General features: G+C 42.4%; 1 protein-coding gene across 1 annotated transcript in view; it reads right to left on the bottom strand.

Moving 5' to 3' along the window:
* LOC103361891 (tetraspanin-18-like) overlaps positions 1-1,582 on the bottom strand; it is a 22,953-nt gene extending 21,371 nt beyond the window's left edge. Inside the window, exon 1 of the mRNA XM_008288102.1 lies at positions 1,501-1,582. The gene's annotated coding sequence lies outside the window, so the exon portion shown is untranslated. The remainder of the gene's footprint in view (positions 1-1,500) is intronic.
* Between the last annotated feature and the right edge of the window lie 4,200 nt (positions 1,583-5,782).

Below are 5,782 nucleotides of genomic sequence, written 5' to 3'. Positions count from 1 at the left end.
TGACTGTTGTGAGTTTTGTCTTTTCTTTAATGATTGGGGAGGAATAGATGTGAGGACGACTGTGTGAAGCTCTGGAGGTCTGAAACGTTCTGCTTTCACTCCTGAAGCATCTTCCAGCAGATAGAAGACCCTGTTAACGAGTTAAAACCTGGATTCCTTCAGCCTGACTGATCAGCGTTAACCTGAGACGTGTGCTGGTCTCATGAAGCTGAACTCACTGTGCAGGAGAAGCAACAACAGATTCACAGTGAACACAGACAGACAGGAATCTGATCATCAGCCTCCTGAACGTCTCATATGAACACCAGCAGCGCTCCATTTAAAGAACGCTTCACCTTCTAAGTGAACGTCGTCTTTTCACATCGACGCTGCTTTGGATCTATAAATATAAATATTAGTCGTCTTGACACAGATTCTCTGTTGGCAGCAGCTGAGCTTTAAACTCGTCCTTTGTTTGTCTTCTCTGGTGAATCTGACAGCAGCAGCAGCACGACTCAGAACCAGGAGCTCAGGATGAACAGTGACTCTGAGAAGTTCCAGGATGAAGACGTCGTTTTATTCTGCATGAAACAGACGAACACAGCGAATCTGAATCTGATCAGGAGTCAGCAGGTCGGCTGATATCGATCATTAGCTGCAGTTCAACGTGTTGGACGAAGAGTTCAGGGATTAAAATCTGCCACAGACTGTCGGTCCCAGACTGTAGACTGGAGCATTATTGTCTTTGTTAATTATTTTCTTCATGAACTGATCAGCTGTCGTCACAAAATGGTGAAATAATGTTTAAAATGTGTCGTTTTATCCAAATACACTCAGTTTACTGCCACAGAGGAGCAAAGAAACCTGAAAATGTTCACATTTAAGAATCTCAGGATTCACACATTTTATCCTTAAAAATGCTCAAACCAAAGAATCCACTGTTAAAACAGTTTGTGATCAATTTAAGAGTCGACAATCCAATAAACACACAACCCACGATGCATCCTACATGGATCAGTGTGTGTTTGTCTGGTTCCTGACCACCGACACACCACACATGCTTTTATTAAAGTGTGCCTAAACACGGGTCACTGAGGTTCACTTAAAACCAGATCTAACTATGATCTAACTATGATCTATGATCTATGATCTATGATCTATAATCTAACTGTGATCAATGATCAGACTGATGCTCTGGATTCATGCTGCTGTTCAACATGAAACTAGTTAATTAACACATTTAGTTTAAATTAGTCCCGATGCTCAATATTCACTCACTCATCAGATTTTAGACACTTCAGCAGAACAACAGCTGGTACCAGATGATGCAGTAACTGGACCAGAACCTCTCCATCAGAGTCACTGTTTAGTTTACTTCATTGATCTCTGACAACGTTTCACATCTTAGTGAACTTCTAACAGCTTCTATAATCAATAATCACCGATAACTTCCAGTGAGGACTCTGTTCAAGTGGTTCCGTCCCGTCCTGCAGGCTGCTGGGGGTCGAACCGGTAACTCACCGGGCTCCGCGGTCCGATCGGCTCCTCTCTCCGCTGCGCGCCGACCAACTCACACATCCGACCGTTACCGCCTCCGGCAGCTCAGCCTGCGGCGGACGGAGCTCCCTGCTCGGCGTGAGCTGCAGCCGAGGACCCGCCGTCAGCACCGGCACCGGTGGAGGTGAGCGGCACCGGTGGAGGTGAGCGGTACCGGTGGAGCTGAACGGTACCGGACTCAGGCTGAACTCTTCTCCGTCTGAGGATCTGCTCCGTCTATAAATACATGAAGTCAGTGATGCTGGGAAACTGGAACAGGTCACGTTTATAATTAGAGCTCCTGAAAGAAACACAACAACCTCCGAGCAGCACGTGAACGTGTTTAATGAAGAACCGGACAAGTTCGCATGGGCGTGACGTCACGGAGGGGGCGTGGCTCCAGGTCCGGGGAATTATATTCACGCGTTAAACTTATAAAAATGGAAAAAATAAAAAATAAAAATTAAACAAAACAACAAACAAAGAGCAACTATTCACTGTTTGTAACTGAATATAAATTATAAAAAACAGACTAAAAATCAGTTTAATTCTCCTTTTGCCCGTTAACAAATGTACATTTTGCATATTATTCAAACATGACTCTGGTTGAGTCATTTTGATAGAAATTAAACATTCGCAAATTACACACTTCAAAAAAATAATTTTCTAAATGTAATTAAATTTCTCAGCCAGCTTCCTGGAACTGAGCTAAGACCAGCTAGCATAGCCCTGTTTGAGCCCCTCCTGCTTTCATAAATACAGGAGGAAACATATCTTCCAGACACAATTCCTTCTCTGCCAAAAACTATTTTCTAATACAGTCACATGTTAATGCTGTTTGTTAGCCGCTACATTAGCCTACACAAGTCAGATAAGCTGCCATGTTGGCTTAAAGACAAGTAATGTTGGTGGCTACATTAGCATAAACAAGATATTAGCCATTACAGTATCTTAATGTTAAGTAATGTTAGCTGCTACGTTAGCTTANGTTTCGCTGCGTTTGCTGATTGAATCAGCAGCTCTAACGCGACCTCTTGTCCTGAACACACATGAAGCTGCTCCAGTCTCCAGTTTTAACCTGATTAAAGTGAACAGAAGGCAGATGGTGGTCGACCCCCGACTCCGCTCAGCTCCAGGAGGCTCCTCAGACCTCCCTGGTCCACTTCAACACAACGATTCACTGAGTTAAAGGCCACAATCAACTGTGAGCATCTGAGCTGTGTGACGATTACTGAACAGACGTAAAACCAAACACCTGCTTCAGTCTCAAAACATTCAGCTGCAAAACAAACCAAAGGAACAAAGGAAACGACAACATCTGGAGGACGGCAGCTCTGGTTTAGTGTCCAGGACACATTCAAAGAATGAAACGCTCCAGAAGAGGCCGGGTTTTTAGGTTTTGTCCCTTAAAATGCAAAAACAAAGGTGCAATATTTCCCAACTAATGTGGAATAGTGTCCTCAGAAAGTTCTTGTCAGTGTCTGTCTATGGATGGATCCATGGTTCTACTAGAACCCAGTCTCTGGTCACATCTCACCACCTGTTGAGGCTCTAACATCAGCAGAACCTGATGTGGTGAAGCTGGACCAGACAAGGTTCTGGTTTGTGGATATTCTGACATACCAGAATGCCAACATGAGTCCATTTGGACCATTTTTCTGTCATTTTTTGACATATTTTAAGCTCTGTTTCTACCATTTTGAGTCCCACTGGCCCCATTGGAGCCACTGTGGACAGGATCTGAGTTCGTTTGGACAAGACTGGACCCTGTTCTGCCTGAGTCCTCACCACAGTTCATGACAGTAGGAGTTAAAGTTCTGGACACACTGAAGCCTTGAAACGGCTTCACACGTCTGAAAATTATTGAAGTTCCACCAAAATTTAAAAAAACACTTAATTTTAGGTCCCAGATGACAAATGAAGTGTGAACAACAACCAGAAAGCGAGAGCATCAGCAGATCACTGAGGTCCATCCTGTGTGGACCCGAGATGTCAAACCCGAGTTAGAAACCAAACCGGTGCTTTTATTGGCTAACAAACGTCCTCAGTTATTAAACTGTAGCTCTAATGCTGATATAAAACATGAAATAAATCACCAGTAGCAGCTGTCCTCTCTGTGTTTCTGCAGATTTGGACTGGAGGAGGTAAACGTGGTCCGATCCTGAACTCTGTTCTCGTGCAGATGGTGCACGTCGCTGCCAAACCGATTCACACCGAAGGCAGACAGAACCGTGGCAGCTGAAGCTCTCGGGCTGAAGGGGAACCGACACCAGGGTTATTTAACGAGTCGCTGAGCTCCACGAGGTGTGAAGCAGCTTCGACCGGCGGCCAAACGGCGGCTAATCGGCTCCATTTACAGATTTCATTCTGCTCCAGAAACACTGAAGTCAGCAGCTGCTCACGTCAACCTGCTCCCACACATTTCTTCTACACAATCCAGTCGTATGTAAGAAAACAGGTGAAACAGCTTCAGAGCGTCGGTCCGACTCCTCTGATTGTTGTCCTGCTCAGAGAATCATCACGTTGCTGCTGCAGACTTCAGGCCTTTAAGGAACAATAAAACATCTGGTTGGTTTTTCATTGAAGCCTCTTCTAGCTGTATAACTGAATCATCTGCTGGTTCTATTTTGCTGAACAGACAGTAAACTGACTGTTTTGGGCTTTTTTGTTTAATAAAATAAATAAAATAAAATAATATACATATTAATGTATTATCAAAATACAAATAAAATATTTTTATTAATTTAATAAAATAGAAATGTGATAAAAATGTAAAATAATCAAGTTATTTACTGACATAATGGAAATGTCAATTATAGTTTTCATTATGTCAGTAAATAATTTGATTATTTGACATTTTTAATATTTTCAGTCAGACTTCCTGTTGACAGGTGTTCTCATCAGCAAAGGGATCTGGTTTGGTTTTTTTAAATTATTCTTTCCACCCACAATTTAAAAGCAACGTCTGATTTCACTAAATTATATTTTAGCAAATTTTTATTTATTCTGACTTTTTTCAGTTTCTAGTTATTTGACTGACTGTTGTGAGTTTTGTCTTTTCTTTAATGATTGGGGAGGAATAGATGTGAGGACGACTGTGTGAAGCTCTGGAGGTCTGAAACGTTCTGCTTTCACTCCTGAAGCGTCTTCCAGCAGATTGAAGACACAGTTAACGAGTTAAAACCTGGATTCCTTCAGCCTGACTGATCAGCGTTAACCTGAGACGTGTGCTGGTCTCATGAAGCTGAACTCACTGTGCAGGAGAAGCAACAACAGATTCACAGTGAACACAGACAGACAGGAATCTGATCATCAGCCTCCTGAACGTCTCATATGAACACCAGCAGCGCTCCATTTAAAGAACGCTTCACCTTCTAAGTGAACGTCGTCTTTTCACATCGACGCTGCTTTGGATCTATAAATATAAATATTAGTCGTCTTGACACAGATTCTCTGTTGGCAGCAGCTGAGCTTTAAACTCGTCCTTTGTTTGTCTTCTCTGGTGAATCTGACAGCAGCAGCAGCACGACTCAGAACCAGGAGCTCAGGATGAACAGTGACTCTGAGAAGTTCCAGGATGAAGACGTCGTTTTATTCTGCATGAAACAGACGAACACAGCGAATCTGAATCTGATCAGGAGTCAGCAGGTCGGCTGATATCGATCATTAGCTGCAGTTCAACGTGTTGGACGAAGAGTTCAGGGATTAAAATCTGCCACAGACTGTCGGTCCCAGACTGTAGACTGGAGCATTATTGTCTTTGTTAATTATTTTCTTCATGAACTGATCAGCTGTCGTCACAAAATGGTGAAATAATGTTTAAAATGTGTCGTTTTATCCAAATACACTCAGTTTACTGCCACAGAGGAGCAAAGAAACCTGAAAATGTTCACATTTAAGAATCTCAGGATTCACACATTTTATCCTTAAAAATGCTCAAACCAAAGAATCAACTATTAAAACAGTTTGTGATCAATTTAAGAGTCGACAATCCAATAAACACACAACCCACGATGCATCCTACATGGATCAGTGTGTGTTTGTTCCTGACCACCGACACACCACACACGCTTTTATTAAAGTGGGCCTAAACACGGGTCACTGAGATTCACTTAAAACCAGATCTAACTATGATCTATGATCTAAGATCTATGATCAGACTGATGCTCTGGGTTCAACATGAAACTAGTTAATTAACACATTTAGTTTAAATTAGTCCCGATGCTCAATATTCACTCACTCATCAGATTTTAGACACTTCAGCAGA

This window comes from Stegastes partitus, unplaced genomic scaffold, assembly GCF_000690725.1.
Source record: "Stegastes partitus isolate 25-593 unplaced genomic scaffold, Stegastes_partitus-1.0.2 Scaffold540, whole genome shotgun sequence".
In the NCBI taxonomy this organism is placed as follows: Eukaryota; Metazoa; Chordata; class Actinopteri; family Pomacentridae; genus Stegastes; species Stegastes partitus.
The sequence above is the reverse complement of the archived record's forward strand: the minus strand, read 5'-3'. Positions and strand labels throughout refer to the sequence as shown.